At 43.0% G+C, this 12,653-nt stretch overlaps 1 protein-coding gene across 1 annotated transcript in view; it reads right to left on the bottom strand.

The window, feature by feature from the left end:
- SH3GLB1 (SH3 domain containing GRB2 like, endophilin B1) overlaps window positions 1-12,653 on the bottom strand; it is a 184,843-nt gene that overhangs the window by 23,875 nt on the left and 148,315 nt on the right. The window lies entirely within an intron of this gene.

Genomic DNA, 12,653 nt, shown 5'->3' with positions numbered 1-12,653 from the left:
TGGGGTCCCCGGGACCTAATCAGTCTGGGGAGAGGGGCCATGTGGTGTGTTGTGCCGGGGAGTAGTGTGTAGTATGGTACAGTTGAGGTTGTACAGTGTCATGGAGTCAAGTGGAGTGTCGTTTAGTATAGTGTCATACAGTGGCATAGAATGATGAAGAGTGTTGTACAATTTAGTGACATACAGTGAAGTACAGTTCAGTAAAGTGGTTCAGCTGAGTGTTGTGTCATCCATTAGAGTGGCAGAGAGTACTGTACAGTGTTGTGTTGTACAATAGTGTTGTAGTGTGTTGGACAGTGGTACAGTGTCATACAGTGAACAAAAGTGGCAGAGTGGAGTGCTGAGTCATACAGTAGAGTGGTGTGTTGCAGAGAGAGAGGAGTGGAGTGTGCCATACAATGTAGTACAGTGGCATAGAGGTGATGGGTATAGAATGTAGTAAAGTGTCACATAGGGGCATAGAGTATAGTAGTCTTGTAGATTGGAGTTGCAGAGTACCGTAGGGTGCACGAACTACCCTATATATTACATCACTCATAGCATAATCTATGCAATACCTGTAGTAAAATTATTGATGAGAAAACTGTACGTGGTGGGGGCGCACGTTATAGTTACCTTAGGGCATGAGTTATACCTACTTGAAATAACTATAAAAGCTGAATTTCTATGGTTTGTGTGTGTAAAATCTGAACCTAACTATAACGTCCCTGTAACCTTTAGTTTTTTAGTGGATATATATATGGTGGCTGAGCAATTACAGTTCAGCCACACTGGGGAGTGGGGTGTGATAGTCTTTAGGTGGATGATGTAAGCAGTGACGTCATTATATATATATATTATATCACTGAAAACAACAAAAGTTACAAGGACGTTATAGTTAGGCTCAGATTTCACATGTACAAAACCACAGAAATTCAGCAGTTAGAGTTACCTGAGCTAACTGTAACTTACGCCCCTGCAATCCACTGCTTATGACCTCACATATTGCATCACTCATGATATGGTCAGTGACATCACTTATGAAATCTCAAATGACATCACCCATGACATCATCCAGTGAGGGTGTTTTTCGGGAAAAAAAAATTAAGAAGTAAAAAAAGATACTAAGCTACTGCATTAAGTAAAATTACTATTCTTTCTGTACTACTGAGTGATAAGATTTTTAAATTAGTCATCCGAGTGACTGTGTGAGTGACTGTATGGGTAGGTGAGTTGCTGTGTAAGTAGCTGTGTGGTGAGACTGGGTGTGTGAGAGGCTGTATGGGTGAGAGGCTGTGTGAGTCTGGATGGATGACAGAGTGGGTGAATCTGTGACTGTATGTGTGAGTGTGTGCTTGTGTCAGTGACTTGATAAGTGTGTCAGTATCTGTGGTGTTGAGTGAGTGGTTGTGTTCGTGGTTGTATGTGTGAGCGAGTGTATGTAGTTGCACTGGTGAGTGACAGTGTCGGAGTATGTCTGTATGACTGGGTGTTTAAGTGGTTCTATTGGTGAGTGACTTGGTGTATGAGTGGGAGTGTGAGTGGGAGTGTGAGTGGCTCTATCAGTGGCTGTACAGGATCATAAGTGAGCTTATTATTAGCTGTATGGGCAAGAGTGTGGAGGCTTTATAAGTTGGTGAGTGAATAATTGTATGGGAGAGTGGTTGTGTGTGTGTGGGGCAGTATGACGGGGATTGGGCATGCCACTGCCTGTAAGAATTAGTGGGTGGGTTTGTGAGTACTTGTATGAGTCTGAGAATGGGTAAGTGGTTGTGTGAGTGAGTATATGAGAGGTTGCAAGGGGTGTGAGTTGGATTGTGAGTTGTACTGTGGATGATGTCATCAGTTATGACATCAGTGATGCCACTGACCATGGCATGAGTGATGTAATATGCAAGCTCATAGGCAGTGCATTGCGGAGGCCCAAGTTATAGTTAGCTCAGTTAACTATAACTGTGGAATTTCTGTGGTTTTGTACGTGTGAAATCTGAGCCTAACTATAACGTCCCTGTAACCTTTGTTTTTATTCAGTGTATCATGTCACTCATGAATCTAATTATATCAGTTCCCCAGGTCACTGTTTGTCCTGATGAGACCCTAATATCTCTTACAAGGGTCAAAACGTTTTTGACAACCAACAAGACAGACCTTGTGTTTCCTTTTTCCATATATGAACTGGTTTAGCGATTAATTTGGTTGTAAAAATTATATGGAGGCTGTCTTGATGTTTTACTGATTCACCCATCACTGATTGTTAAAATAACAGTGAATTCCTTCTATTTGTTTGTTTTTTTGGTGTCCTTTCTTCACCTAGGGAGCACTGCCTCTATTTTATTTTCCAATTTTCAGTGCTACAATCAATATTCTGCTTGATTTTCAAGGAGATGTACAACAAATATTTTTTGGTGCATTTAGTACTGGTGGCATAATAGAGGATTATAATCCTGACAGAATTACCACTGTCTCGATGAAAGAATTGATCTGTTGATTAACTTAGCCGCAGAAATTCCTGCCTCATTGTAAACAATGTTTTGAATGAGTTTCACATGAATGAGTGCTCTTTAAGATATTTAACTCAAAAACATTTGGGGTTGCTCTTGTATCTACTTAGACTGGGCATATTTAGGGCACTTTTCTAGGGACTTGGAGGTATATTAAATAAATATGCCAATGGGGTATGAGGCAATGTTACCATGTTTAGGGGAGAGAGCACAAGCATGTTAGCACTGGTCAGCAATGGTAAGGTGTGCAAAGTCCTAGAACCAGCAAAAAGGAGATCAGAAACATGGAGGGAGGTAGGCAAAAAGTTGGAGGAAGACCACCCTAAGGCTGTCAGTTCTAACATATATATAGTTATATTTACATATGTAGATTTTCATTGAAAAAAGGCCTAGCAGAGTGTAGGAGGCTGGCCTGGCTCATAGTGGGTACCTTGTGGTACTTACACCGTGTGCCAGGTCCAGTTATCCCTTATTAGTAGAATAGAGGTGTTTCTAGCAGCTTAGGCTGATAGAGGTAGCAATTGCAAAGCAGCTTAGGCTGAACTAGGAGAAATGCAAAGCTCCTACTATACCACTTATATCGTATAGCACTATATCACAAGAAAGCACAATACTCAGAGTTACTACAAATAAAGGTACTTTATTTTAATGACAATATGGCAAAAGTATCTCAGAGGATACCCTCACTTAGGAGGTAAGTAATATACACAAATTATATGTACACAAACCCAAAACAGGTAAGTAACAGTAAGAAAAGTAGTGCAAAGTAGAATCACAATAGGATGCAATAGGTAGAAATAGGCCTAGGGGCAACACAAACCATATACTCCAAAAGAGGAATGCGAACCACAAATAGACCCCAGGCCTATGGTAGGTTGTAGAGGGTCGCTGGGACTGTGAGAAAACAGTAAGGGTGTCCAAAATACCCCACCCCAAGACCCTGAAAAGTAGGAGTAAAGTTACCCTACTACCCCAGAAAGACAATATGGTCGAGATAGGGGATTCTGCAAGAACAACAACTACTACCAAAACACTGAAGACGGATTCCTGGACCTGAGGACCTTTAAAGGAAGGGGGACCAAGTCCAAGAGTCACGCAAGTGTCTGGGGTGGGGGGGGGGGGGGGGGGGGGGGGGGGAATGGAGCCCACTAAACCCCGGATGAAGATGCAAAAGGGCTGCCTCCGGGTGGAAGAAGCCAAAGATTCTGCAACAACGGAGGGTGCCAGGAACTTCTCCTTTGGTCAGAAGATGTCCCACTGCGTGCTGAAGGATGCAGAGTTGTTTCCAGGCAGAAAGACCGCAAACAAGCCTCGCTAGCTGCAAGAGTCGCGGTTGAGGATTTTGGGTGCTGCTGAGGACCAGGAAGGACCAGGATGTCGCCCCTTGGAGAAGGAGACAGAGGGGGCACTCAGCAACTCAGAGAGCCCCCGCAGAAGCAGGCAGCACCCGCAGAAGTACCGAACAGGCACTTAGAAGATCTGAGGACAGTAGTCGACTCAGAGCCACAAAGGAGGGTCCCACGACGTCGGAGTCCAACTCAGCGAGTTGGGCAATGCAGAACGGAGTGCTGGGGACCCAGGCTAGGCTGTGCACAAAGGAATCCTTGGAAAAGTGCACAGAAGCCGGAGTAGCTGCAGATCACGCAGTACACAGGATTACTGTCTGGCGTGGGGAGGCAAGGACTTACCTCTACCAAATTTGGACAGAAGGGCCACTAGACTGTGGAAAACACTTGGACCCAGCTCCTGAGTTCCAGGGACCACGCTCGTCAGGATGAGAGGGGACCCAGAGGACCGGTGATGCAGAAGTTTGGTACCTGCGTTAGCAGGGGGAAGATTCCGTCGACCCACAGGAGATTTCTTCTTGGCTTCCAGGCCAGGGTGAAGGCAGACAGCCCTCAGAGCATGCACCATCAGGAAACAGTTGAGAAAGCCGTCAGGATGAGGCGCTACAATGCTGCTGGTAGTCGTCTTGCTACTTTCTTGCGGTTCTGCAGGTGTCCTGGAGCAGTCAGCGGTTGATCCTTGGCAGAAGTCGAAGAGGGAAGTGCAGAGGAACTCTGGTGAGCTCTTGCATTCGTTATCTGAGGAATAGCCCAGAGGAGAGGCCCTAAATAGCCCCAAAAGGAGGATTGACTACTGAGAAAGGTAAGCACTTATCAGAGGGGGGGTCTCTGACGTCACCTGCTGGCAATGGCCACTCAGAGCTGTCCATTGTGCCCCAACACCTCTGTATCCAAGATGGCAGAGGTCTGGGACACACTGGAGGAGCTCTGGGCACCTCCCCCCTGGGAGGTGCTGGTCAGGGGAGTGGTCACTCCCCTTTCCTTTGTCCAGTTTCGTGCCAGAGCAGGGCTGGGGGATCCCTGAACCGGGGGAGACTGGCTTATGCAGAGATGGGCACCATCAAAGCATTTCCAGAGGCTGGGGGAGGCTACTCCTCCCCAGCCCTTCACACCTATTTCCAAAAGGAGAGGGTGTAACACCCTCTCTCAGAGGAAATCCTTTGTTCCTCCTTCATGGGACCAGGGCTGCCCAGGACCCAGGGGGGCAGAAACCTGTCTGAGGGGTTGGCAGCAGCAGCAGCTGCAGTGGAGACCCCGGAAAAGCAGTTTGGCAGTACCCGGGTTCTGTGCTAGAGGCCCGGGGATGCATGGAATTGTCACCCCAATACCAGAATGGTATTGGGGAGACAATTCCATGATCCTAGACATGTTACATAGCCATGTTCGGAGTTACCATTGTGACGCTACATATAGGTAGTGACCTATATGTAGTGCACGCGTGTAATGGTGTCCCCACACTCACAAAGTCCGGGGAATTTGCCCTAAACAATCTGGGGGCACCTTGGCTAGTGCCAGGGTGCCCACAAACTAAGTAACTTGGCACCTAACCTTCACCAAGTGAGGGTTAGACATATAGGTGACTTATAAGTTACTTATGTGCAGTGAAACATGGCTGTGAAATAACGTGGACGTTATTTCACTCAGGCTGCAGTGGCAGTCCTGTGTAAAAACTGTCTGAGCTCCCTATAGGCGGCAAAAGAAATGCTGCAGCCCATAGGGATCTCCTGGAACCCCAATACTCTGGGTACCTAGGTACCAAGGGAATTTAAAGGGTGTTCCAGTGTGCCAACGAGAATTGGTAAAATGAGTCACTAGCCTGCAGTGGCAATTTTAAAAGCAGAGAGAGCATAAACACTGAGGTTCTGGTTAGCAGAGCCTCAGTGATGCAGTTAGGCACCACACAGGGAACACATATAGGCCACAAACATATGAGCACTGAGGTCCTGGCTAGCAGGATCCCAGTGACACATATCAAACACACTGACAACATAGGGTTTTCACTATGAGCACTGGGCCCTGGCTAGCAGGATCCCAGTGACACAGTAAAAACACCCTGACATATACTCACAAACAGGCCAAAAGTAGGGGTAACAAGGCTAGAAAGAGGCTACCTTCGTACACAGAGACATTATAGTTAAGTGTTAAAATGAGACGAGACAAGAACTAATGTTTAAAACTGAAAAAAACACTGAATTCAACCAGTTCCTGTTAAGTGAACTACTTACAACTGCTTATGAACTCACATATTACATTACTCATATGTTAAATGAAATCTCAAATGACACTGATGACATCATCCATTGTGACAGCACCCTTTGGAGTTTGTGGACTTGATGTACAACAAGGTACACCTGTACCCAATTTTATATCACCATCAAGTAATAATGGACATTTGAATGCATACTGCATAAATAGCATGCCTGTCAAGTTACCCGCATCTGATACGTATTGCCCTCTTTTTGAGGGATTCCCCCACTTAATAAACAAAATGCCTCTAAAGATTTTAACTTCCTTTTCTAAAAACTTTGAACACACGCCGAAAAATAGAGTTCAGACTATTTACCTTAATGGGATCACCTTCTTAAAGAATTCACATGCCCCCCCCCAATTTAAAGTAAAGAGGCTTACCATTGATAAGATACTTTCTGCAAGAACTATCAACAACCATGCATAGTTTGGTAAAATGCATTTCAAATATTTCTGAGATGAGCACAGTGGCATAAAGCCTTCGAGCCATGTTTAGAACCCCAGTGTGAGTTAAACAATCTCTAAGTGTGTCAACCCTACAGTCTACATTATTCAACAATCTTCAATTACGTAAACCTTCAGCAACGTTCTGAAAAAAACAAAAAAAAATACAAGTCCTTGTTACATACAACTTGTCTATAGCGCTGCACTGCAACTATTAAACACCTTAAAGTGCCTAGACTCCAGTATCCACTTGTGGATAAACTATTGTCAACAGAAACTTTGGCTACTCTCCTATATTTTTGTATCAGGCTTTGGCTTTAAGCCACAACCTACTTTGAATTATGTTTCTGCAACCCATGTTAGATGGCTCAGCCTTCACCCTTGATCAACATGGAGTATTACGTGCACCCCAAACATTAATGAGTTGTAAACCGTGCACTATATATATTTTCAACATTCAGAACCACACTTGCCTCCAGTGCACACACTAATTCCATTCTATGCTCCCACACAAGTACACAAGGAAAGTTAATAATACATATGAATATAGGCCCTTTACTAACAACTTTCTTTTTAAAAATGATGCAAGGGCTATGGAGTAATGTGATTAACTGTGTCACAGATGATGTAATTCAAAATGTTATTAGTGATATAATATTTGAAGTCATAAACAGTGCAGGACGGCGTGTAAGTTCTAGTTAGTTCACCAAACTACAACTGGCACATTTCTGTTGTTTTTAAATGTTAGTTTTTATCTCATTTCAAAACGTAATTAGAATATCACTTTAGCCCTTGTTGGTTCAGTGAAGTTCTGTGTTTTTGTACCATAAACTAAGACCTTATTACCACACTTAACTATAACATCAGTTTAACACTTGTTTTTTCAGTGAATGTCTGTATTTTTTTTTAATCATATTCTAAGTTGAGCTTAAAATCAACGACCTCAGACAACCTGGGGGCAGATAATATGATCTCCATTTAAAGAACATGCAGGTGGCAGCAGTAGAATTTATATTCCAGTGCAAATAACTCTACCTGAATGCTTCCTTTAAAATAATAGGTCAAGACAAGAAGCAGATTCTTTGGAAACAACCATGTCTCTTATAGAAAAAAAAAATGTCTAATATATATATTTTAAAAAAAAGTGGTGGTTGCCACTGTGTAGGTGTAGTTATGTCAGGATTTCCATAGGAAAGACACATGAACATGAATTCATCTGATGGGTGTGAAAGTGTCACCTAATTCTTCACTGAAGTGTGACTTGACTCTCACATATACTTCTTTCTCTTAAAGTAGAAATCTTTAAAAGCAAGCAAATCAAACAAGCTGAAGGAGAACAATTTTTAATTGCTCAAACTATAGGAGATTAAATAAACAAAAAGAAACTTAAATGACGTCAAAGAAATGCCAAAAAACTCGACTTGTGTAAATGACAGCATATAATTAGTCAAAGATAATCCATGTAAAAAGGGACAATTAAATTAGTGGAAAAAGCAAGTAAGTGCAAATTTTAATGTCCTTTCAATCACCTGTGCTTTCCTTGTTAACACTTGTTTCTCAAATGTCTTACTATTTCTCTCAGACGTTCAGCACATTAATTAGCTTGCAAGGGGGATTTAGCATTTTGTTAAGCACAGTGGTCAATCATTTACCAAAAGAACTGTCTCTTTCAACAAGGTTAAACATCTAGATCATCCGACATTCACACATTTTTTTCCACCTAACAGCTTTAACCTTGTGTAGGCAAACGTCCACCCACCCACCCACCCACACATACATACATACATACATCCCTCAATTTCAATACACCTTGAACTTTGCATATAGAGGGTGCAACTAATTATTCATGTTGACTGTGGCAATTGTGAATAACCATTTCAAGCATCCCTCTAAGGTGCTTCAGAATCAAACCTGTATGTTCAGTGCTACTTCATCAGATGCAAATTGGAAAGTTTAAGAATAAGGTTTCAAATATGTACAAATTATAACCGGACTAAAGAGAATGTGCAACAATAACTTTATCTTTTAAGTTAAGGTTGTCCTCACACTAAGATCAGTAGATGCTTGAATGGCTTGCCAATATGATGAGAACTTTTTGCAAAGCACCACAAAGCCTGAATCTGATGGAAGGACTAATTTGAAAGTATGCCTAAAATGAGGGTTCCAGGGATTAATCTGAGGCATACTCATCATTCCAGGGAAACTTTCCTTCCCTAATGGAGCCAAGATCAGTGCTTTGATAAAACTATCTGTAGGCCAGAAACCAAGTCTTTCAGACAAGTCTACAATACTGGATGTGTACCTGTGTTAAATTGCTGAAGATAGATTAGAACAAAGGGGTACCAATAGCACTATTATTGTAGAAAGGTACTTTTCTATTATTAAAGTTTAAGGTCCTTGCTCCGATGTCCCAGCCTCATATCTGAACAAGTTTTAAGTTAAATGGACAGCGATTGCAAAGTTAAATGGACAGTGATTGTTAAATGGACAGTGGTTAACTCTACAACAGGAATGGCTGTACAAATCTGAATTGTCAGTGTAAACTACCAACCTATTTCTTCAGAAGTGCAGGAAGAATCATTAAATAAATGTTGCTCCAGCAATAGGTTTACAAAGAATCAGCAGATTCTTTTGGGTGGGTGGGGGGGAGAGGGGTGGCAGGGATGAGAAAAGTTGTTTACAACAATAACATTTGCACTGAATGTGCAAATGTTTAAAAATTGACGTACCTACTTTTTCATTGGCAGCTGTGGATCGGTTTAACATTTAAGGGTTTTGCCTAAGATACAAGTGTGTTTAATACAAACTTTTATGTTTTTAGAATAATCAACACTTGATCCGCCTTCATGTTATGACGACACAGCCAGTTCTACTCAACCCACCCTTAACTCCTTATCTGCTGTGCCTTTCCCCCCAGTGCTGAACCCTTTTTGACTATTTAGGGTAGTTTGCGTTTAAGGCGCCAAAATCTTTTCTCTACACATTTGTGTCCTTTTTTCCAACATCCTGGGGATTCTAAAAGTACCCAGGCTTTGTGGATTCCCCTAGAAGGGATGGAGAAAATAGGCAAAAAATAGCAACAATTTAGAGTTTTCTGGAAAAATAGTAAACAGTGCTCTAGATAAAAGTGTCAGTTTCTTTCTAAAAATTGCATCAATGAACAATTTATAGTGATAAAGTCTCAATTTTCCCAGCTTTCATAAACATGCAGGGATGAATAAAAATGTAATAATAAAAAGAATACCAATCTTGGCATTTTTCAAAGAGGTATCCCTTTTTTCCTATTTTTCAGCTCCAACCTACTTTCAGTTTGTGGTGGAAACCAGTTTGAAACCCATGAGCGATCTGGAAAAGCTATAGATTTCTGAAAAGTAGGCACATTTCCAGATTTAATAAGGGGGCATATGTTTAGATACCTCAAGGTTATCCTAAAGAAATTAACTGTTGAAATAAAGAAATACTGCAAATTAGTAGGAAAAAAACAGCCATGTGTGCAAACTTTTCATCTGTAACTGTTTGTCACAATGGCTGATTTACAAAAGTAAAATACCATTACATCCCCCAGGCCCTTCTGGTTGCAGGGATGTACAGGGTTTGTAGTTTTTCCAAGAACCCAATGTACCCAGAGCCAACAACTGAGCTGCATTGTACAATGGTTTTTCATTGTGTAGTGAGTATAGACCAATTCATGTGGTCAAATATGTAGAGGGAAAAATGGATATCAAGGAAACCTATATATTTCTTAAATGGCCATATGATATGTGGTTTAGGAGCAGTGGTTATTTGTACATCCCTGAATTTGTTGGTACCTGCACTAGCATATGACTTAGAGAGTATTTTTCAAAATGTCTTCTTTCTTACATACTAGCTTACTATTGGAAGGCACAAATGCAGCGAAATCCAATTGGTAACAACAAATATCCTACTATGCTACGCTTCCACATGTGTTCTGATAAAAATGGTGACTCACTTGTGCGGCTAGGCCTAGTGCCTGGGTTAGAAAACAGCCCAAAACGCAACATGGATACATTACATTTTTCTACTCAAAACTGACCCGTTTTTTGCAAAGCGGGTAGCTGTGGATTTTGGGCCCTAGCTCATCCAGCACCTAAGGAAACCTAGCAAACCTGTACATATTTTTTTTTAATGAGACTCCTAGGGGAATCCAGGATAGGTTGACTTGTATGACTCTCAATAGGTTGTTTTACCCAGAATCTCAAACTTTGACTTAAGAAAAACACACAATTTCCTCACATTTCTGTGATGGAAAGTTCTGGACTATGTGGGGAACCACACAAGTCCTTCCACCGAGCATTCTCCTAAGTTGTCTGATAAAAATGATACCTCACTTGTGTGGGCAGGCCTAGTGCCTGCGACAGGAAAACGGCCAAAAATGTAATATGGCTACATACTGACCCATATTTTGCAAAGTGGATAGCTGTGGATTTTGGGCCCTAACTCAGGCGGCACTTACGGAAACCTAGCAAAGCTGAACATTTTTGAAAACTAGACTACTAGGGGAGTCCAAGGTGGTATGCCTTATGTGGATCTAACATAATGCCAGGCAAACCTCAAACTTTGGCACAAATGTTGACATTTTCCTTAAATTTCTGTGATGGTAACTTCTGAATTGTGCAGGAATCCACAAAATTCCTACCTCCCAGGATTACCCATCTTGTGCTGATAAAAACGCTGCCCCATCTTGTGTGGCTGGGCCTAGTGCCCATGATAGGAACGGATTAAACCAAGGTTAATGGAAGCCCTTGTGTGGGGACTCCTACTGACCTTGGTTTGATCTGTTCCTCTTATGGGCACTAGGTCTAACCACACAAGTGACACAGTGTGTATATGAATACAAGTGGGGCAATGCTTGGGGTTAAACATTTTGTGGACTCCTGCAGATTCTGGAAGTTTCCATCAAAGGAAAGTGTGTGATTTCAGACAAAGTTCGAGGTTTGCAGGGCACTGTGGGTAAGAAAACCTCACGGTATTCATGCAAGACGCGTCCTAGAATCCCCGTGTTGTCTACTTTTCAAAAATGTGTGTGGTAGGTAGGATTCCATGGGTGGCAGCTGAGCACGGCCCCAAATCCTGCAGCTTATACCATTGCTGATCTCTCTCTACGTAGCACTTTAAGGTTTGTTGCCTACTTTAGTTGGGGTGGAGGTATAGCCATTCCCAAGGTGGACCACCCACCCCTATATTTTATAGTACAAAAAAAAAAACTTTCCCTGGAGGCTAGAGGGCATATTAGGGGAAATAAGCCACACACTCTGAATATACCCCCCCTACCCCTGCACGGGGCAAAAAGACTGTTGCCCCATTTACTAGAGTAGAGGCCTGGGCCACGCCAGCATGCTGGGCAGTCCCCACCACTATATTTAAAAAATAAAAATCCCTGGATAATTACCTTAATCAGTTTGTGGCTTCGTTTAGTTGGAGTGGGGGTATGCCCATGGTGGGCAGACCACACCCCTCTATTTAAAAAAAAAATATATTCCCTGGCATTTAGTGGCCTTTCTGTCCCTGGAGGGACAGATCAGGGTAATTGCCCCCATCTGTCCCCAAAGGGGTAGGGGGCAGCAAGAATGTGTCCCCATTTATTTGAGATGGGGAGCATGGCCATGCCCATGCTGGGCAGCCCCCACCCCTTTAGCATGATGCCTAGTGGGCTTTCTGCAACCCGGGGAGCAGATTGGAAGTGACTGTCCCAATCTGACCCCCTCCACAGAGGGGCAGAAAGACTGTTGCCTCATTTATTTGGCTGCGGGAGGAAAGGCCATGGCAGGCAGCCACCACCTGTGCTCCCATTTATTTGAGGAGGGGGGGGCGTGGCCATGCCCAAGCTGGAACAGCCCCCACCCCATTATATCTATATCAATATAACCTTGGTGCCTAGTGTGATTTCTAGGGCCCCCAGGGAGGGAGGGGGGGTCAGGTCAGGGGTAATTGTCCCCATCTGCCCCACCCCAGGGGGCAGAAAGACTGAAATAAAATAAAGGCAGAGAATAATCACTTTCCCAAGGGGCCACCTCGTCGTATCCCTGGCATCTAGTGGGTGGATTGCTGCTTGGGGAACCACTCTCTAGCTGCAGTCCCCAAGCAGGGATCCACTGGGCAGAGGTACCATTGGAAA

The sequence above is a fragment of the Pleurodeles waltl genome, chromosome 4_2 (assembly GCF_031143425.1).
Source record: "Pleurodeles waltl isolate 20211129_DDA chromosome 4_2, aPleWal1.hap1.20221129, whole genome shotgun sequence".
In the NCBI taxonomy this organism is placed as follows: domain Eukaryota; kingdom Metazoa; phylum Chordata; class Amphibia; order Caudata; family Salamandridae; genus Pleurodeles; species Pleurodeles waltl.
This window is presented reverse-complemented; position numbering and strand designations above follow the sequence as displayed.